The 22,356-nt window shown below is 45.0% G+C and overlaps 1 pseudogene; it reads right to left on the bottom strand.

Annotated features, from left to right (window-relative positions):
• Positions 1-22,356, bottom strand: part of LOC138551230 (zinc finger protein 268-like) — an 83,432-nt pseudogene that overhangs the window by 36,571 nt on the left and 24,505 nt on the right.

Here is a 22,356-nt window from a genome sequence, read left to right on the forward strand (position 1 = left end):
AACTCTCCTATGAGCCTAAAGGCACAAAGCCCCAGCGAAGCTTTAACTTCACAATCACACAAAGAAAAAGAAAATACAGAATTCGCAGGGAGACACGAAGAAGTGACTGGAGAAAAAGCAGCAAAAAATTCTAGGGAAAATGCAAAAAACACAAAGAACAAGGGCGTTAGTTCAACTGAAACAGACAGACAGACAAAGCTAAAAAGGATGATGAAAGAAACAAAAAAAGAAAACGAAAGGACGAAATCGAGACCCAGAGACAATCAGACCCCAAGAAATCGGAAAAAAGAACAAAGACATAACTCCTTCAAACAGAAAGATGGTGAACGTGGTAAATCGAGAAGGAGATCAGAAGACAGATGGGACGAACAAAAACACAAAAGAAAACCGTACAGAAATACATCACCAGGCAGACCTCGTTCTCAATCCAGGAATGCCCACAACAAAACCAACGTTGAAAAGCGACTCAGCCCATCACAAGATAAAGGAGAAACGATCTTTCGGTATAGATCCAGAACACAGAAATACAACTTAAAACCGAGAAAAGTGGACAAAGCTAAATGGCGCATAAAGCTGACACAAGTGAAAGAAAACAGAGATGAAATAACCTTGAACCGAAATTCGGTGTTAAAACTTTTTAAACACATTCAAAGGCTGAATCAAATAAAATCAGAAGACCTGCTTGTGGTAGAGCCAAGCCATGTAAACGCAAAAGCAAAAACGGTACTCTACGTAACATCAACAACGTTGAAAAACCTGATTCTCGACTGTAGTGAAGAGCTGGACGAAATGGGCTATGAAGTCAAAGTGCAATCAACCACAAGCGAAGAAGATAATAAAAGGGAGGCTGAAAACAAAGGGCGCAATACGCCCAGCAGAAAGCAAGTAGGCAGACACCTAAAAAGCACCATAGGAACAACCGGTCGTAAGAAATCTCCTGTAAAAAACAAGGAAAGAGCAAGAGCCCTGGAACCTGAAGAGAAACTGAGGGAAAACCGACAAACCTCCAAAGAAAACAAAAACTATGAAAGTTCCACAAAAACCAAAGATACAAAAAAACTTAACAATGCCAGGGCAATCCCAGAAACAGCGGCCAAACTTTCAACAGAAAAAGTTTCACAAAAAAGATGCGAACCCATGAAAGGCATATGGTCCTGGCTGCCTAAAACTCTGAGGGAAAAAAGCAAATATAGCAACTCGCGAGAGACGAGCAAATTTTTCAAGACAGACATCGCTCGACCCCCCAAAAGTGCGAACTAAAAATGTACTCATGGAACACGAGAGGACACATCCACCTACTGTCTCCAAATGACATGGATCTGGGGTCATATGACCTATTATGCCTCCAAGAGACCTGGCTGACTGAACCCCCTGCAATAAGGGGGTTCAAAGTCATCCTTGCACCAGCCAAACAAGGACGTCGAGGAAGACCTTCATCGGGTTTATTGATTGCGTCTAAAAAAGACTCAGGGATCAAATTAGAAGAAACATTGATCAGCAACCAATTGATTCTGATGGTCAAGGCGGCGTGGACCCGTTGGAATACCGACAAAAATGCCTATGAGAAAGTCACCTTAATCGTAGCAAACACCTACTGGAACCCCGCAAGCATAGAGCCTACCACCTACATAGAAAAAATGGAGGACGCGATAGATGAGGCACTATCCGAACATCTGGTAAAATACTTCCTCATTTGCGGAGACCTGAACGCTACGTGCATGAGCTCGGACGAAAGAGAGGCGGACCAAGGTCACAACTCAACAGGCAAACAACGTGGCAATCTATGGGTCAAATTGATGAATTCAAGAAACCTTCACAATTTGCACGAAGCATTCCCAGACTCAGATCGCCCGCCATCATGGGAAAGAAATGAATCGACAGGTACCATAGATTACATCTTCGTCACCGAACCATTACTGGCAATAACGAAAGACTTTGAAATTACACGAGTAACAGTAAGTGACCACAACCCCCTGTCAACAACTTGGATGTCAACAAGGCCCGGAATGATTACGCTGAGCACCAAGTCATAGTCAACACGAAGGGAAACCGTCTACATCTTACAACAGATTCCATTGTGGAAATAGAAAAAGGATTCAGCTCAATGTCAAACCATTTGGGCAAAAATAAAACAGACTATACGCCACTTCTGACGAAGTTCAAGAAGAACCGTAAAATAAAAACAAACAGTGGACATCCCCCAAGACACGTGTATGACCTAACACTGGTGGAGAAACGCCGGGAAATGCGTAAAATACAACGCAAAGCAAAATCTTCCGGATCTCCAGGGGCTGTGAGAGCAGCGGAAGTGGAAACCAAACTCTACAAAGCATGGGTAAAAGGCCATAGACTGTCCCTCTACCAACAAGATGCTGAAAATATCCTAAAAGCGATAAGTGGCAAAAACATAAAAGAATTTTGGAAAATCTTGAGAGCGGTTAATGAAACCCAAGAAAACACAATCATAACTGAGATTGGAGAAACTACGTGGACAAAACATTACACTACTATGTACCTGGCACCAACTACCAACTTAAAATTACAGGGCGAAATGTCTTCAGAGCCATGGATAAACATAGATGACCCACAGGAAATCCGATTAAAGATCAGAGGCTTAAAAAACTCTCATGCCCCAGGACCCGATGGGATTACGAACATTGATTTAAAAACAAATCAAAATGAGTGGGCAAGTCTGCTAAGTAAAATCTTCGGCAGAAGCTGCAACTTGAAAACGATACCACCCTCATGGAAACAAGCAACAATGGTACCAATATTCAAGAAAGGAGACAAAAAGGACCCGACAAATTACAGACCCATTGCGCTCCTGGATGTTATAGGTAAAGTGTTGGGCTCAATGCTTCTTGACCGCTTTAAGATCTGGGCGGAGGAATCACCTTGCAACGACCCACTCCAAACTGGATTTTAAGAAAATCTGGGCACGACAGCTAACATTCTAATGCTAAACGTGCTGAAAAACAGAGTACTGGAAGGGGGAACGAGAATTTTTGTGGCGTTCATCGACCTGACCCAAGCATTCGACCGGATTGACAGGGCCCGCCTATGGTCCAAACTTGAAGCCTGGGACTGTCCACCTTCTATACTAAATCCGATTAAGGCACTGTACACTGACACTTCAATACGCATTAGACTTGACCAAAACGGTCTCTTATCATCACCCATTCCAACAGCGCGGGGAGTGAAGCAGGGGTGCCCGTTGGCCCCGGCCTTATTTCTGGCATTCATTGGCGACATCCAAGATGAGGATCCAGAAATTCGAGCATTTCCTCCAAAAATCTGCAAAACCCCGATAACGCGATTGCTTTACGCAGACGACTTGGTCCTAATGGATCACACACCAATAGGTCTGCAGCGCCAATTGACAAAGCTCCAAGGGTATATGCAAGAAAACAAACTGGAAATAAATGCAAAGAAAACAAAATTCCTAGTACTAGAAAAATCGACCAGGAAAACAGAAAAACTGAAACTAAAACTGGAAGGATCACTGATCGAGCGAGTGTTCGATTTCAAATACCTAGGAGTAATTCTGGACTCCTCTTCGCAAGACAAAGCCATGCAATTGGCCCTGGTGACTAAAGTCAACAAATTGGCAGCTCAAGCTAGGGCCATAGATAAAAAGTTCGGGAGATTCTCGCTGATCCCTGTGCTAGAACACTACAAGAAAAAGGTGATGCCGACATTAACATATGGGGGAGACGCAATGCTGAACCTACCACCATCCATCTGGACAAAAATTGAGGCAAAGTTTTGGCGAAAAGTACTTAGACTCCCAAACTCGACCCCAATAGCCTCAATTCGACGAGAGCTCAGCTTACCATCTCTCAGAAGTTCAGTCTCACAATCGTCTCTAAGGCTGTTCAGGAAATGCCGGATGGCCGAGCCACCGTCAATATATTTTCTCATCAACCTCGAAATAGAAAGCAACACAAGCAAATCCCTTAATAAATGGAAAGAAGAAAACATCAGCTTGCTAGAACAGGTCAAGGCAGATGAAGAACAACTAACAAAGTACCCAAAGAGAACCTTCACCAAAATCAAAGAACTCGACTGGATAAACACCCTGGAGACAGCAGGAAAAAACAAACTAACCTTACACCTGCCTCCAAACACGAAAAAGCTCAATGAACTCCAGGAGTATATAAAGAAGTTCCCATCCAGGAAAGGGAGAGACATGCTGATGAGGGCCCGTTTAAACGTACTGCAGACAAACGAGATCTTGTCAATCAGAGGCCAGTCAGAAAATAATTGTTGTCGATTTTGTGAGATACAAGAAAAGGAAACAATCCGCCATTTGCTCCTAAAATGTGCCTCAAACCAACATATAAGAAGCCGATATTTAAAATCAACCTTCACAGACTTCATCATAGAGGACGAAGAAATATGTTGGTCTCGTCTGATTGGAGGCGACAAAACACAATGGCAAATAGCCACTTATAAAATCTTGGAAGCCATAAACTGGCCGACAAAGGCACATTTTTAGAGAGCTGTTCTCTTTTTCTTTTCTTCTTCACGACCGTAGACAAAAGACAGAAACCTCAAATTTTGTAAAAATCTTTTTGATTAAACACAAATAAAAATAAATAAATAATAATAAAAAAATAATTATATACATTTTATACAAAGTTCTGGTCAGTGTTTGTTTGCTCTACTGTGTTTTTAGCCCTATTGTGTATACTCTATATACTGCCCTACTCTTCTTGAGAGAAGTCTGACTGCTCAGCCACAGCTACCAGGTAAATCTGGGTGGTATAGACTGCTACCAATTGGGTTTACTGCTTACACCTGTAGTCTTCATCTTTTGGCAGTGTTCCCCAAGGGAACTGCACAGGATCCTGCCTAACACTGTGCACTGCAATAGTAAATTACAGATCCCATGAAGGATTGTATGCTTCATTAAAAACACCCAAAAAGGGGTGCCCAGAGAACAAAACAAGAAGGGGTGAGTGAGGAAAAAGTTCCCACTCAACCACAAGAGTCAGAAAAATCCAATAGTCCAGCAGAAAGTGCTGCAGGTCTCAGCAGGCGAGGAGATACCACGCAAAAATGAGATTCTACCTAACAATCCCTAAGGCAGATTAGATGGAGTTTATTCTATGACAGCGCTTGGAGCTCTCCCACTCTGCGATTGTCACCAGGAAGGTGATTTACCAGGTTAACAAATCCATTTCACAAGTAGCCATAGATTCAAAAGATGTGTGCACGGGTGCAGCTAAAACCAATACAAATCCCAGAGGGGAAGGCCCAGTAATGGGTAAATGCATATGCAGAAGAACGTTAAACTAATGCCAAATAACCCTATTCAATAAAGAATAGTATGTGTGCTCCTTAGGTCAGCACCTATCACCAAGAGATAATGCTTACACATATCAATCGTACCCGGTGTAGGGGCTAGGAATGATATGAAAGTCATAAAGTCCAGTGAAGCTTGGAGCAGATTCAAGCTCAGATCATCAAGAGCCCAGTAACAGAAACACAACCATTTGCTCCTATGCTGTTTGCTTGTGGACTCTTTCCTGGATGCCAGAATTAGCTTTAGCTCATGTGCTTATTTTGAAACAAAATGTAATGATTATACATTTTATTCCTAAATAGGCACATGAGCAAAAGCTAATTCTTCAGGAACCAGGCTTTCGAGATCATCAAATGTGTAGAGCACCTGCCCCCCTAAGAGATCTCTCGTTAGAGGCAAGTCTGGTTGTCTTGTAGATGAAGGGAAGCAGAAGAAAGACTTACACACAGTAGCAGAGAGAGGTAAACCATAGGTGTCCACAGGTAGATATGTTCAGAATAGCTTTTAGGGTAACAAGTCACTCAGTAAATCAGCCGGAAAAATATGTAAACTTTCCAAACCCTACTTTTTATAACTTTATCCCCAACCTGTCTTAAGAGTCCAACCCAACCTTGATCTGCAACATAGGGGGGCTCATGTTACATTAGCTATTCACATGCTCACAAGGTAATGAGCAACCTTATCCAAAGGTGTGCTGTCCCCATGTTTTGATATAAAATCCAATTACCTCGCCGCTCATCAGTCTCCCTTTGGCAAGGTAAGCCTCTTGTAGTACAACGGTCTTATGGGTAGTGCCCCTGGGGGAGTCCTGCGGAAGGAAAAATGCAGAACCCAAGTCACGTCAGTTATCCCAGATTGTGATACTTTTATTATGCACTACCTATATTCAGTACATTGTGCCTGCACGAAGGTTGCATCCACAAAGTGCTTTTCGGTAAGTTACGATGTCAGTGCCCCCCGAGCGCCCATTTCGACCCCCGATTCAAGTGGCCTGATCTAGCAGCAAAGGTTAATACAGCCTTTTTAGAGAACTGCTAAAATAGCTAACAACCCATTTGGAATTGCTTTGTGACTTTAATGCACGCGTGTTCAATTCCGCATGTGCTACTCGCTCTTACTTGTTGCTTCCTAGTTTTCCCCGTCTGGACTTCTCATGTTGCATTCGCGATGGGAAATTCCTCGCGCTGGATGCTGTTTTTTGCCTACGCGTATTATGTAAACAATGGCGGCGGAGGATGTCTTGTCAACAACCAATGGACACCCGAAGCCGGATCACGTGCCCCGGCGGCCATTTTAGTTTGGGCATATCCGCACGCCAGTAATCTCGGTGCATGGGAAAGCATTCTGTCTCCATCGAGTCTCCCACATGGGGGAGAGAGCTATAGTTTTGGCATGTACTTCGGCGGCCATCATGAACAGGTCAATTCACACTAATTCGCCCTGGGCATATTACTTAAACAATGGATTGCAACCGTTAACATGATCGTTACTTGCTCTAAAGCGGAAATTGCTATTTTTGTCAGCAATTTTGTAAATCCACGGTTTCATAATTGCTGAACGTGGTAAAACACGCCTTATACAGAGGGGGGCTCTGTAAAAAGGTGAAGGGGGAGGAAAAGGGAAGGGGGGTATGAGGATAGGGCGGGAATGGGGAAAGGGGGACCACTCATAGCCCATTCAACAAATCTTTTCGGGTATCACATGACACCGGTCTAGGCCATAATGCCCATAATGGATGTATTATCCAAAGGCCAATGTAGGGGCTTGTGGCTAGCGAAGGTTATCAAAGATTCCCATGCGGGGCACCTACATGTAGCCCGGGATGGGTACCTAATGTTGGGGGGTGGCCCTTGTATTGGATCTACTTCATCAAGGCTAGTGTATTCCACTGAATTTCCTCATTTAACCCATGTCTGACTGTGTCCAAACAGAAAATCCACTGTTGTTCTTTTTTGAAAAGTATGTCATGAAAATTGCCTCCTCTACGAGGTGGCCATACTTTCTCAAGGATAGTCCATTTGAAATCATCCTCTGTATGGTGTTCTGAATCGAAGTGGACAACAAGTGGTGCAGTCATTTTTTTAGTCCTTATACAAGATTTATGTTCGATCAGACGTATTTTGATTGGGCGAGTTGTCATCCCAATATATTTCAAATTGCAAGGGCCCTATGTCAATGGACAGACTTCTTACGGTCTGTCTGCACACACTGCACATCCCACATGGAGTATGTCCAACTGCAGTGGGTGCATCCCAAAGGGTGTTAACATTTGCAGCATGCTTCGGTTCTGTCAAAGTGTGGACCAGGCTATCCCGGATATTCCTTCTCCGTTTTATGGCAAAAGTTGGCGGCGCCAGTTCCAGTTTACCGGTGTTTAGGATGGGCCACAGCCTCTTGATTTCTCTTTTCAAGGTGTTAAAAATTGGGGAGTAACTTTGAACTGCCGTGATCATCGACCCTAGGGTGTTTTTTTCATGTTGTTGTAAGGTAGTGGCACGTGGTATATTCCTTGCCCGTTTCTGGGTGTCTTTGACAATTTTTTTGGGGTACCCTCTCCGCAGTAATTGAGATTTCAGCTCTCCCGATTGTCGTTGATAGTCGGCAACTTTCGTGCAAGTACGCCTGTAACGTAAAAATTGCCCAAATGGCAGATTGTCTCGTAAAGCACGTGGGTGGTAACTCCCATAGCTGAGTAGTGCATTACGGTCAGTGGATTTCTTATAAACCTTAGAAATTAAACCCACGCCTTCTGCTACCACATGGAGGTCCAAGAAGTGTGTTTCTGTTTTACTACAGTCCAAAGTGAACTTAAGAAAAGGATTTTGTTCATTAATCCATTGATGGAACTCGTGTAGTGTCACCTCATTGCCCTCAAAGATGATAAAAATATCATCGATGTACCTCCGCCACACTTTGATGTTATTCAAAAATGGATTGGTGGTGGAGTGGATATGTTCTTTCTCAAAATGATCTACATTAAGATTCGCCAGGCTGGGGGCAAATGTAGCCCCCCATAGCTGTCCCAGAAATGTGTTGATAAAATTGTTCATTACATAGAAAGACATTTTTCGTTAATGCTATTTCTGTGAGGGCCATAATGAATTCAACATGGCCCCTCCCAAGGTCAGCTTTGCGTGAGAGATGTCGTCTTACCATTTCAGTGGTCTCCAATTGAGGTATACTTGTATACAGTGACTCCACATCCATGGTTACTAGCCACTGCTCAGTGCTGTTAAAAGGCAGATTATCAACAAGGACAAGCATTGCTGTTGAATCCTTGACATACGACGTCATCTTTGGTATGTCATCCCGCAGGAACCAACCCACATATTGTGATAGGGGTTCCAAGATTGATAATATTCCTGACACAATGGGTCTCCCAGGAATTGGGGAGACACCCTTGTGAACCTTGGGTAATGCATAGAAGGCCGGGATTCTTGGATGTGACTGTATGAGGAAAGCGGCTTCTTTGCTGGTGACTAGTTCTTCTACTAGTGCTTCTTCGACCAGAGGCGCAATTAGATTACAAATTGCTTGCGTGGGATCTCCTGGTAGTTTGCGATAACTTCTGCCATCTTTCAGGAGATTGTCGACCATGATCCCATAGTCTTCCTGGTTCATTATCACCGTCCCACCACCTTTGTCGGCCGGTTTTATTATGATGGCATCATTCTTGGCCAAATCGTTCAATGCTAGCAATTGCTCCTTTGTGCAGTTGTTATTAATAAATGGGAGACTATGTTCCAATTCTTCTAGCTTTTTCATTAGGGCTTGCTCGAAAGTTATTGACTCAGGTGTATTGCTGTATGTCGGAGACCAGTGTCTTCAGCCGGTTGTGATTCATCATGGTCCGCAAAAAATTGTTTCAACCGTATTTTCCGCATGAGCTGTGTTATCTCTATGCGGGTCATACCTGGCCGTTGGAACAAACGACAAACCCTTCTGTAATATTTGTTCTTCTGCATCAGTTAGTTGATGTCGTGAGAAATTCATAATTAGGGAAATGCTGGCTGTGGGAAGTTCTGCCCCCTGCTCCGCGTCACCCTCGGTGAGAACATCTGCCACCTGGGCCTGCCTCTGTTGCCCCAGCGCGGGCCTAAAAAATGGGGTGCTTGTTGTTGTGGTTGGATAAAACCTCCTCCGTAGTTTCCTTGGAAACCTTGTGCATTGAAGTGTACTTGCTGTCTCGGTCGGCCTTGGCCTCTGCCACACTGTCCCTGGGCACCACTGTTGGACCCGTTACTGGAATTGTTGGAGGAAGCAGAGCTATTATTTCTCTGGTTCCTATATCCACCTGAAGGGTTGGCTAAATAGGCATTGTGTCTCGCCAATTTGGCTTCCGGTGTATAATAATCCTCAGTTGTATAAGGGTATACTTTTGAGTGTTCAAATACTGAAAGGTCTTTTTTCAGTTTGAGGATTTTCCTTGCCATATTCATTTCTTTGAATTCTTTAAGGGTAGCATCTAGTGCAGCCATCTTGGTCTTAAAGGCCTCAATGTCAATCAAATCTTTGATTGCAGAGAGTTTGGTTTCCAATTCCTTTACCAAATTATCTGCAATGGATTTTGCAGTATTAATTATCAGTATAAACCAATCGCGCGTACATTTATTGGCAATAAACGACCAGTCCTTACGGAACTGCAGGTGTTCCAGAAAGATCTGGGGTTCAATCCTAATAATAAGGCTGTTTGGTGCTGCATGCGCCCGAAGATAGTCGGTCATAAGAGCCCCATGTAGTTCGGCCCTTATGATCTTTTGTCTCAGGATCTCAACCTTGTTCCATTCATCTTAATCAGTGTTTCTCTGTCCTGGTACATTCAACCCCAGGAGGGATGGATTAGCCAATATCCCTTCCACCAGGTCCTCTGCATAAGCGAGATAATTAGTATCTGCCATCTTGGGTGTCTTGATGGTGTTAGAGATGGAAATTGATATCAGTCTCAAGGGACGGGAGGGGTGTAGGTAAAGAACGCCTCTGAGTTCTTTAAGAACACAAAATGTTCACAGGACTGAGGCCCAGCTCGTCCTGTATCTAATTGTATAATTCTAATCCCAGCAATGAAACCATTGCACGAAGATCATCTAACACACAGGGATTTTACTGAAATACACATTACCTCTAGCACCGGGTATGTGTCCTTTCTGTTAACAGATATACTGTAACACACAAAACAGAATAAGGAACAAAAGCTTCACTGGAGCTAATTGCTTTATTGTGCCATTAATGCAGCCCTAACACTCTCCCTACAAGGAACACACTATCCTAGCCCTTCATGATGTTCCTCACCCTAGAGAGCGCTGATGCACCGACTAAGAGCGGGGGATGCATGGGGGCTATTCTCACTCTATATCAGCTTGCAATGAGATAATTTTCACAATACATTTTTTCACATAAATTTCATACAACAATGGGTAATTAGGCTAAACAAGTTAAGACAATGGCCCTCATTAGGACCCTGGCGCTAAGGGGTTTGCGCCAGCGTTAGCTGCGCCGACCCCTTACCGCCAACTACGAGTTCCCATAGCGCCATGGTCATTTTTCCGCCCGCTTTTTGCGGGCGTAAAAATCCATGGCGCTATGGGACCTCGGTGTTAATTACGCCACCATAGTGTACGGTGGCGTAATTAACACCTTCCCCACTCCCATTGAGCCCTATGGGGCCGAAATGGGAATGGGGAAGGGTAAATGGGTCAATGGGGACTTACCGCCCCGCCGACCTCGGAATGGGGCGGTAAGTCCGCCATCCGCCATGGCGTAAAGGGACTTTGCGCCATGGCGGAAAAGTCCGCCGATGGCGGAAAAAATCCGCCAGGGTCGTAATGAGGGCCAATAGCAGTTACGGGAAAAACCATTTCCCGACTGCACACTTGGGTCAAACAGGCAGGTCACGTGGGACTCGGCGTCAGATGATCTGACAATTTAATTGCCCTCCGTGAGGTGTGTCTGGTTGACCCAGGAGTAAATTCTAAAACATCTTTAAGAATATAAGTATCACAAGCCACTCTCGTCGCGTAGTGATGCACCCGATGCTAAGCTCTTTCTTTAAGGTGCATGAACAATTCAATTGTGCGGGAGGGCATGACACATCTATAAAATGAATCAGAATATCTGCAACATCGATTCAAACAATTCTTTCTAAAAATGCACCACCAATCCACCAATCACCATTCAAACTTCGGCGCTTGCTGTCCAATGGGGACAGCCAGTCTCCATTCAAACTTCGGCGCTTGCTGTCCAATGGGGACAGCCAGTCTCCCAGTGCAAACTGGTTCCAGGCAGGCACACTACCGGATAAAGGCAGAGGAGTTTTGGTCACCTCCCCCACTTCCTGTCCTGTCAGTCACTCAGAGCAGTTTTGCAGGCTTTCCTTGAGAAGCCCTCCGAAGACAAAGAGACCAGGGAAACCTCCCCCACCCAGAAAGGTAGAAGGTGTGATAAAAATGCAAGTTCAGCACGGTATGAAGGAATGCACTTATCAGCTGAGAGAGTAGCACTCTAGAGGGGGTAAGGGAGTCCTTTCTCATTAATGTGAAAAGAAATCTTAATAAAACGAATCCATAAATCCTGAGGCACAGGTAAGCATAATAAACCTTAGTGGCAGAATGAAGTGCAGTAAATAAGCCCCAAAAGCCTGTTTTGTTTTTAACGTGTGAGAGCATTTTGTTCGTGGCGAGTGCAAACGCAGACAGTTCATTAGCACATAGCATGCGATCTCTCGCCAAGTGTACTGAGAAGCACACAGAGGTTATTTTCCAAGGTGAATTGATTAGAATGCAGAGGGGTTGCCAGTGAAAAAGGAATATATGACAATTTTATAATTCAAAATCATTCATGAAATGTGATTTTCTAGTGAGGCCGGCAAGTCCCACAGCAGTTTTAAATCACCTGCAGACCATTTTCGCTGGGAAGAGGGTTAGACTGTTCCCAATATGCAACTATCATTTAAAAGTATGTCCGTGGGTTAAGGCTCTGATGTTGTGATGGGTATCCGTTCTCATGGGAGACAGGAAGAGGTGACTTATTATACAGCCCACGAGGAAAACACACAATGGTATGATACATGGGGGTGCCTCGCCAGCAGTCTAGAGAACATGGGTAACACTACTCGTATTGAGATGTATATCCATATGGGGTGAACCTCACCCTCAAAGGGAACCTCAATATTGCAACCAAAGAAGCTGCTGTGATATTCATTAAACAGTTATAATGTCCAAAGGTTAAACAGTTACAAGGTCCAGCATCCGTAACTAGAGAAGCTGCTGTGATATCCATTAATTAAACAGTTATAATGTCCAAAGGTTAAACATTTACCATTTCCAGCATCAATAATCATCAATTCATCCTTTAAAAATAGTCATTTTGGCAAAGAACAGCTCTACTGCCACAATACAGTGTACAACGTGTGATAGTGCTTCATAGATGGTGCCACATGGTCAGTGGCGGCTGGTGAGTTTGAAACCTGGGGGGGGGGGGGGCGTAAATTTCCCCGAGCGCGCGAGCCCACAACACCCAGAAGGGGTGCAGGGGGGGTTTGTCCCCCGCAAACATTTTTGAAAAATGCCAATTTACTGTCCAAAAAACCCGCCGAAATATGACAAAAAGCATTAGGTTTTCCATCCTAATGGTGGTACATTACTGGGACGTGTGCAAGTGTGACGGTGTATTTTACAGCAGCTTGTATTGAGAATAGCTGGTACTATAGTGTATGCATAACGAAATTCATTATATACCCAGTAATGATGAAAACATATATGTTTGTCATGATGTGACTGGCAATAAGGAAAGTTCCAAGAAGCTTTCCCAGCCGAGCCGAGCCAGGAAGGCCTCCGGTGGAGGAGGGAAGGTGTGTCACGCATGTATAGGTATGCAATTATTCTGGCATAGGTGCAGCGTGCCGAATCACCTTGTCAAAGCAATCCCAATGGTGTAAATTGCCTTGTGGTAATGGGGGCTGCTGGTGGGTAACACTAGTTGCGCAGTGCCTGCTCGTAATGCAGTGCAGTGAAAAAATGTGCAATATTATTCAGCAGCTAAAAAGAGCACAGCACTAAAACTGAAAACTGCGTCTAGCACTACCATCAAATGGCAGCAGCAAATAGCACTGCCAGCAACCCCTAGAAGTGCACACTACTGCAACCAAGCACCAACCAGCATCCAGAACTGCCATCAGCCCCATGAAATACACTGCACAGCAATCTAGCAGCATCAAACATGACTATCCTCAAGCCAAGTGACCAGCATTGCCATTGTGCTCCAGCAGCACCACACAGCACTCACCACCTTGGACTGCCACCACCCTGCTGGCAGTACAAGGTAGCACTGTGTGGTACTGGCCAGTGGTCGAAGTGAGCGGGAGCGGTCAGGAGCGGTGCTCCTCTACTTTTTTTAATTCAGTTTTACAGCTCCTATACTTTTATTTTAAAAAAAACCCTTCCGGAATGGTTTCGTTTTAAAATAAAAGTGTAGGAAGACGTTGAAACTTGCACTTTCCGTGCACTGCACTAAATGTTCCCTTAAAAAGCAGATGCAAGAGTTTGGGGGTTTGTATTGTGCGTGGGAGGGGGCGTGGTGATGGGGTTTGTGGGGAGTGGGTGAAGGCCAACAGGGAACATAGTTCCACTACTTCTTTTTGTACATTTTGATCACTGGTGCTGGCAGTCCATTGTAGTGCTGTGTGGTGCTTCTGCGGCAGCACCACAAAGCCCTGTTCGACACAAGCAGCATACAGAGACATACCATGAAGCCTTGGCTAGCATAACACACCACCGCAAACTCATCACTACATGCAAATACCTGCATTGCCACTGAACTCATCAACATACAGCACTCTCACTGTGCAAAAGCAACATCTGCATACAGCACTACCACTGAAGCCCTGAAACCAGCAGTCGACAGCCCTACAGTCCAGCCTGAGGACCCAATCAATCACAGTACTGCTAGTGAGCCCCAGAGCCGACAGCACAAAGGACAACCATGGAGCCACCACTACACACAGCACTGCAATTCAACCCTGGCAACAGACACACCTACCGTCACCACAGCAGAACCGAGCAGTGCTATATCAAGCCGGAGCCACATGCAGCACCACAGGCCAGACACTGCCGCACTGCCTCTGATCCCCAAAGTCCACTGCACACAACACCTACACCTCAATGGAGCGGAGCACCACACATCCCACTGCCATAGTCCATAAGTAAACACCGCCGGGGGCCCAGCATAAGCAAAATGCATACAATGGTCACTGAGCAATAAAATGACCAGCCACAGGTCGGTGCCACTGCCATCGCTGCACAGCCGCACACAAGTACCCAAAGAGACTGAAGCTCAGGCCAGCATAAGCAAAATGCATACCTGAGTAGCCACGGGTGCAGTGCCACCCCAGAACAGGAGTCCATTAATGTATTAATAATACATTTGCCAGCCCAGCTGGCTCACTGGCGGAGATGCTGCATTTTATGTTTAGGCGCTAACAGTACATTGCGCAGCACTGCAGTCCAAGGCACAACGAGAATTAATCGGCCATGCAAGAAAGTTTTTAAAAAATCATATTGTACCAGAATTTTCGGCCATAAACCCTCAAAATCAATGATACATGACAGGACCAGCCAATATCATGTGCCACATTCACAGGTAGAAATATTTCATACATTTGATCCAATTGAATTGATTCCAGTTCTGTGCTCGGGTCGTTCATGCACTTGGCACTATTTGGAAAGTGATGAATTTGATATTTTGGGGTTCTGCTTCCTGGTGGAATCGGCGCTATTCAAGCACTCACCAAGCCAGTTCCAGGTGCCACGACTCGGGAGAGGACTGCGGGCCAGGGAGTCAGTCGTCGTCGTCGACTGTGCAGATTTTGGGGGTAACGGCCTGGAACTGGCTTGGTGAACACTTGTTTACTTTGTTACGGTAACGCAGTAAACGAGCACTCAAGCCAGTTCCAGGCACCACGACGAGAGGACTGTGGGCCAGGGACCACCGGACCGGTGCAGAGTAGTGGGGGCAGCGGGGCTGGCAGCGAGGCTTATCTGCTGCGAGGTGGGAGGGCTAGTAGAGACTAGGGGCGAAGTGGCTCAATCAAGCAAAGCGGGTGGGCGAGAGAATACACCACCACCGGACCCCCATTGCAGACTTGCAGTGTATGCTTCTCCCTTGTGTAAGCTTGTAGGCCTGAACTTACAAGCTTACAAACTTAAGCATAGACTGAAAGTTGCAACCCCGCGTCCCACACAAGTACACGACCAGCATTGTGCGGGCCGCAGCGCATATTCAGGCAGGCAGGAATCTCGCAGTTACTATTAAATTAACTTACATTTGCGAATCAATCTGGGCTGGACTCCGTCAGGAGGAGGGCAGGCAGCAGGCGAGCAGAGACAGCACGTCCGGTGACCAGTCTCGTCTGTGGATGGGCCTGGTCCCTGGCTGGAAGAAGTCCACATCGACCAGCAACAGGGCTCGGAGAGAAACAACTAGAACGGAAGGCGAGGCACCATGTGCCCATGACCCGACTCAACCCACCACACACCCCACAGATTGTCATTGGCTGGCAAACAGCCAATGACAATCCGTCCATAATCTGTTGTTGCTATGCGTGCTCCATAGCCCACAAGGAGGAGAGGACACTCTACGCTGTTTGCGTAGAATGCCAAGAGTGCAGGGCCACCCCTCCAGCGCCCCGCCAGCTTCTTGAATGAGTGAATGGTTAAGTAGAGTGCGTGGAGCTACAAGCTCCACGCACTCTATATTGCCGAAAAGCTACTAAATCGAGACGCGCCCCGCCGCAATAGCAGGCCTGGTGGGTCAGGCCAGCAGCCCAGGCTGCAAGGCTGCAGAGCGGCAGATTAATAAATAAATAATTAATCTGCCACTCTGCACAGGTTTTAAATGTGTAAGTTAACTTTAAGAAGAGAAAGAGAGACTCTCTTCTCTTCTTCTTCTCTCTGTGGTGAGGGGGGGCGGCGCCCCCCCCGCCCAATGTAAGCAGCCGCCACTGCACATGGTAGTGTACAAGCTCTCCAGGACAATGTTTTTGACATTTTCATGAGTTAACAAGTGAGTGCTGAGTTACAGAACATCGCCCCTAACATCAAATCTGCAATTCATAAGTCTAGTAACACAGATCATCACTTACAAATAGTCATTGGGCCTCATTATGAGTTTGGCTGTAGCCGTACCTGTAAGACCGGCACGGCTACCGCCAAACTCGACTCCGGGACCGGCACCCGCGAATGGGCAATTAACGGTCCATTGCAAGTTCGGCAGACCGGTAATTGCCCATTCACGGGTGCCAGTAATGCAGCACTCCCCATCCCCATTCTGCCCCATAGGGTGGAATGGGGTGCATTCATGCACCGGCACCGTTAATAACATGAGACCTGGCGGGCTGTCAGGCAGCCGCGAGCACAACTAGTATTTTGCAGGTACGGTGACAACGGTGCTGGTTCCTTGCCGGCACCATTGTCACCGTAACGCCAAAATTGTAATGACCCCCCATTGTGTGTGTAACATGTCAACTGAAGTAGCTCAGACAAAACACTCAAATCTGATTCACAATTCATTACCCTGGGATGGATAGAATCCAGGAGGTCAAACCATAGAACCTCCCTTTGTAACAGCTTCCTGTTTAAATCACCTCCTCTACTTCCCAATGTGACTTTTTTCAGAATCACACATTTTAATTGGGCAACTGTGTGCCTAGCCTCTAAAAAATGCATTGCTACAGGAGACCTGAGGTTCTTTGTGCGTATATTTGATTTATGTTCCGTCCATCAGAGTTTAGCTTTTCTCGTTGTGATGCCAACATAATAGTATCCAAAAGGGTGGTTTAGTGCATAAACCACATTCTTAGCATCACAAGTGCATGAGTGCTTCAATAAGATGGCTTTTCCAGAATGAGGGTGTGCAATGTTGTTTCCTGTAATAATATTACCACAGTGCTGGCAATTGTGGCACGGTTGTGTCCCATTATGTTTATTGTTACTTGCTGCGGTCGATTGCATCTCTGCCTTAAACGAGACTGTTTCGTTACTACTGCAGTAAGCAAAAGATGGTGGTGGCCTAAATAGTGGTTGCAGTGCCGGAACCATCTGCAGCATAGGCCCATTTTTCTTGATGATTCCCTTGATCTTGCAACTCTGGAGTGAGTGTGTTGTCACGTAGACTAGTAACTGTACTTGTTTAGGGGCTTTTGGTGTTAGGCGGGTGTCTCTTTCGATGGTATCAACTTTCGCAGCAATATCGGAGAAAAGCGTGGGATTGTAGCCTCTCTTCTTCCAAGGAGGAGAGGACACTCTACGCTGTTTGCGTAGAATGCCAAGAGTGCAGGGCCACCCCTCCAGCGCCCCGCCGGCTTCTTGAATGAGTGAATGGTTACGTAGAGTGCGTGGAGCTACAAGCTCCACGCACTCTATATTGCCGAAAAGCTACTAAATCGAGACGCGCCCGCCGCAATAGCAGGCCTGGTGGGTCAGGCCAGCAGCCCAGGCTGCAAGGCTGCAGAGCGGCAGATTAATAAATAAATAATTAATCTGCCACTCTGCACAGGTTTTAAATGTGTAAGTTAACTTTAAGAAGAGAAAGAGAGACTCTCTTCTCTTCTTCTTCTCTCTGTGGTGAGGGGGGGGGCGGCGCCCCCCCCGCCCAATGTAAGCAGCCGCCACTGCACATGGTAGTGTACAAGCTCTCCAGGACAATGTTTTTGACATTTAGTTAACAAGTGAGTGCTGAGTTACAGAACATCGCCCCTAACATCAAATATGCAATTCATAAGTCTAGTAACACAGATCATCACTTACAAATAGTCATTGGGCCTCATTATGAGTTTGGCTGTAGCCGTACCTGTAAGACCGGCACGGCTACCGCCAAACTCGACTCCGGGACCGGCACCCGCGAATGGGCAATTAACGGTCCATTGCAAGTTCGGCAGACCGGTAATTGCCCATTCGCGGGTGCCAGTAATGCAGCACTCCCCATCCCCATTCTGCCCCATAGGGCGGAATGGGGTGCATGCATGCACCGGCACCGTTAATAACATGAGACCTGGCGGGCTGTCAGGCAGCCGCGAGCACAACTCGTATTTTGCCGGTACGGTGACAACGGTGCTGGTTCCTTGCCGGCACCATTGTCACCGTAACGCCAAAATTGTAATGACCCCCCATTGTGTGTGTAACATGTCAACTCAAGTAGCTCAGACAAAACACTCAAATCTGATTCACAATTCATTACCCTGGGATGGATAGAATCCAGGAGGTCAAACCATAGAACCTCCCTTTGTAACAGCTTCCTGTTTAAATCACCTCCTCTACTTCCCAATGTGACTTTTTCCAGAATCACACATTTTAATTGGGCAACTGTGTGCCTAGCCTCTAAAAAATGCATTGCTACAGGAGACCTGAGGTTCTTTGTGCGTATATTTGATTTATGTTCCGTCCATCGGAGTTTAGCTTTTCTCGTTGTGATGCCAACATAATAGTATCCAAAAGTGCGGTTTAGTGCATAAACCACATTCTTAGCATCACAAGTGCATGAGTGCTTCAATAAGATGGCTTTTCCAGAATGAGGGTATGTAATGTTGTTTCCTGTAATAATATTACCACAGTGCTGGCAATTGTGGCACGGTTGTGTCCCATTATGTTTATTGTTACTTGCTGCGGTCGATTGCATCTCTGCCTTAAACGAGACTGTTTCGTTACTACTGCAGTAAGCAAAAGATGGTGGTGGCCTAAATAGTGGTTGCAGTGCCGGAACCATCTGCAGCATAGGCCCATTTTTCTTGATTATTCCCTTGATCTTGCAACTCTGGAGTTAGTGTGTTGTCACGTAGACTAGTAACTGTACTTGTTTAGGGGCTTTTGGTATTAGGCGGGTGTCTCTTTCGATGGTATCAACTTTCGCAGCAATATCGGAGAAAAGCGTGGGATTGAAGCCTCTCTTGTGGAACTTCGTCCGTAATGCATTCGACTGTGTTCTATACTCATCAGGTTCCGAGATATTCCACCTATATCGGAGGAACTGGCTTAAGGGAACACTCACAATGGTATGCTTCGGATGAAAACCTGTTGCCAATAAAAGGCTATTTCGATATGTGACCTTGGTGTAAATCCTTGTTGCCAAGTTGTTGTCTTTAAAATGAACCTCTACATCCAAAACAATTGATCTTCGTCCTGCTGACGGTGTTAGTGAACTTCATTCGTGGGTGCATATTATTCATTATGCCAAAGAAGTTTGTAGCTCATCTTCTGGGCCAGAGCAAATTCCAAATACATTGTCAATATATCTGACAAAGATTAGGAGGTGGTGTGTCCATCTTGGTGATGTCAGCACATGCTCATGCTCCAGATGGAACATGTATGCGTTGGCGTATGCAGGGGCCATCGCCGCGCCCATACTTGTGCAGGATAGCTGTAAGTAATACATGTCCTGGAATCTGAAGAAGTTGTTCATCAGAACTAGTTTCAAGAGTGTGAGTATAAAGATCCTGCCTCCCTTGCAGTCCGGTGAACATAATAACAACCACTCAATTGCTTCCAAACCTGCCTTGTGTGCGATGTTGGTGTGGAGGGAGGTTACGTCCATTGTGAAGAGAATGTCCCTCCCTTCTACAAATTGGATATCATTGAGTTTGCATAGACAATGCATTGTGTCTTTAATATAAGTCTCTGTCTTCTGGATCAGTGGTTGTAGCACTCTGTCGAGATATTACGCTAGAGGTTCCAGGATGCTGTCTGTGGCTGCTATGATGGGACGCCCTGGGGGTTTGACAAGTCTCTTGAGGATTTTCGGAAGAATATATAGGACCGGAGTAATGGGATGTTTGTTCTCAAGAAACTTGCGTGCTTTGTCAGAGATGACTCTTTTGTCCGTTGCCTCAACCAGAACCTCCTCAATAAGCATACGAATTCGGTCAGTTGGGTTAAATTTAATTTCTCTACAGGTCTCTAGGTCCGCCAGCTGTGGTTCTATTTCTTCAAGATAGTCTGCTTTATCCATTAGGACAAGTGCCCCTCTTGTCGGCAGGTTTAAAAATGATATCCTCGTTATCAAGTAGATTTCGTAGAATGTGTCTATCTCTGTTGGAGAAGTTGCTATGTCTCTTCGAATTGAACAGCAATCTCTTCAAGTCTTCCAATACTGTTTTCTCAAATACCGTTAGAACGTGGTTTTGCACTGGTGGGTTAAAAGTACTCTTGGGGAGCATCTCCAGATATTCAGATGGTTGTTCTTACTCTACAGAGTATGATAAGCTATCATGAGCAACAAAAGTCCTCTTTTTAGGGGCTGTGTGGGTGAGGACAGTAAAGCGCAAAGACTACAAAATCCCACAAAACAGCTTCCTTCCCTTTCTGCTCAGAGTGAGTAGTTATAGATGCATATGCAGTTCGTCATGTTCACCCCTAGCCAAAAAAGGGTGAATTACCATGCAATTATCAAAAATATACATATTTTAATATTCATCAAACACACATAACACATTACAATATATCTCTCTAAAAAAGCTTGAAGTTATAATCAGAACACATATCTATGTATATGTATTGTCCACCTGACAAAAGAACACTTCAATCCCTTTCTGTGTCTAACTATAGGGTGTGTATCTATCTTGAACACTACTGTTGTTAATATTGCCCCTCCTGATTTGTACGGGCAACACACTGTGCCAACATTTCAAAAATAGGTTTCTAGAACCAACATGAATCTTGATCAAAAGAATACACATAGAAATCAATCCACATTGTATATCCTGTTGGTGATGTCTTCAGGGCACTTAATCTTTGTTATATATTCTCTGGTTTTCAGGTATATCATCACGTGCTAGTAGCCATAGTTTCAATAATCTAAAAAATAAACAAACATTTGGTCTAAAAAACATGGTTTTGTGACTTTAAGCATAACAAGTCGTACATAGCATCCATATTGACTTCATCTCTATTTACAATATAAGCAGAGGGATGTGTTTATTCGTGGTTTCATTAGTGACCACTACTACTAAATTTTTCAACATTATACATATCCTAATCTTTTACAAACAATTTCATCTAGGTGTCTCAGATACACCATTCATACCATCACATGTGTCTCTTAGCCGTTAGTGTTGGATCATAAGAATGTTTGTGATTAAACCAGCAGAAAAGGGTGGCGGTGTGGTATTGTGGGGCATAGAGAAATACTGTGCCGAAGTTAAGAAACAACTGGAAAGAGTGATTTTTTATAAACCATTACCCAGCGACCTTACTCCCAGAATTCGGGAGGAAATTGAGAGTCTCATGAATCATGTAGAGAGTGAAGGGTGAATAGATGCTGATGAAAAAGCATTTTTGACACAGCATCATCCTATCACACCTGCCTTCTACTGTTTACCTAAAATTCATAAACATCGGCAGGATCCTCCTGGTCGTCCCATCGTGGCAGCGATTGGCTCAATTTTAGAGCCTTTATCGGTATATACTGACTTTTTTCTAAGACCTTTTGTAAAAACGATGCGCTCTTTCATCCAAGATACGACACAGATGATTAAGGTGTTAGACACCATAAATGTGGGAGCAGATGACATCTTAGTTACCCTAGATGTCGAGGCGTTATATACGAGCATTCCCCAAATGAAATGTGTCAATATAATGGGAAAGTACCTAGAAAAGAAAGAGGACAGGACAGTCCCATCAGCATTTATTTTGGAATGCATTAGACTCGCCCAGCCTGGCTCACTCTTTTAAAGAAATATATTAAATCTGGTAATAGGTCCTTGAAGAAATTTGATAGCGCACAAATCAACTTCAAATCATTTCCGCAGTAGAATCGTTCCCACCATTCATCTGCATCTACCAACGGGGCGGGGCGTTCATAATTAAATCCCCCAAGTGTTTTGATCTCGGTGCTCTAAGCAACAAACATTCCAGGAGTAGGTGTTGTAGACTTTCTGAATGGTCCTTGAAGAATCTACAAATTGAGTCCATGGCCCCATTTTGGCCTCTTACAAATAGAACCTCTCTAGTGTGTAGGAGGGTCAGCCCGAATCCAAGGAATACATTTCTCTAAACCGGACCTGGGAC

This window comes from Ambystoma mexicanum, chromosome 1q, assembly GCF_040938575.1.
Source record: "Ambystoma mexicanum isolate Mex_15411 chromosome 1q, UKY_AmexF1_1, whole genome shotgun sequence".
In the NCBI taxonomy this organism is placed as follows: Eukaryota; Metazoa; Chordata; class Amphibia; order Caudata; family Ambystomatidae; genus Ambystoma; species Ambystoma mexicanum.